This window comes from Morone saxatilis, unplaced genomic scaffold, assembly GCF_004916995.1.
Source record: "Morone saxatilis isolate NCDOM2014 unplaced genomic scaffold, NCSU_SB_2.0 Contig1, whole genome shotgun sequence".
Lineage (NCBI taxonomy): Eukaryota > Metazoa > Chordata > Actinopteri > Moronidae > Morone > Morone saxatilis.
This window is the reverse complement of record NW_023339651.1, coordinates 20382918-20383340: the sequence shown is the minus strand read 5'-3', so window position 1 is coordinate 20383340 and position 423 is coordinate 20382918. Positions and strand designations below refer to the sequence as shown.

The window sequence follows — 423 nt, the reverse complement described above, 5'->3', positions numbered from 1 at the left end:
CACACACACACACGGGGAAGTCACTCAATTTTCTTCCTCATATTTGTGCATGGGCTAATTTTCTGGATCAACGTGATTATAGCAGCACAGGTCTGCAGTATCCCAGGCTGACCTCAACACATGGCTGCTTGGTTAACCGTCTGCCTTCCTCACACTCTGACTGACTGCCTGCCTGCTGCATGACTGTCTGGCGTTGGCCTTCCTTTCAAGTAATCAATAAGAGTTTTAAATAGGAATTCTAAGTTGTCTTGAAGGTATGTTTTGGTTTGCGGTATTTTTTGGCATAAAAGGAAGAAATCTAAAGTTTTGAGAAAAAATGGCAAAGACAACAGCAACTAATCTGTGACAACAGACATCTTTTGCACTCCTGATGGCCTGTTAGATGTGTTCTGCTGATATATAAGAAAGATTTGATGAACAAAG

The 423-nt window shown here is 41.6% G+C and overlaps 1 protein-coding gene across 3 annotated transcripts in view; it reads right to left on the bottom strand.

The window, feature by feature from the left end:
• The window catches only part of abcc3 (ATP-binding cassette, sub-family C (CFTR/MRP), member 3), a 48413-nt gene that overhangs the window by 26880 nt on the left and 21110 nt on the right, over positions 1-423 (bottom strand). The gene's annotated exons all lie outside the window — the stretch shown is intronic.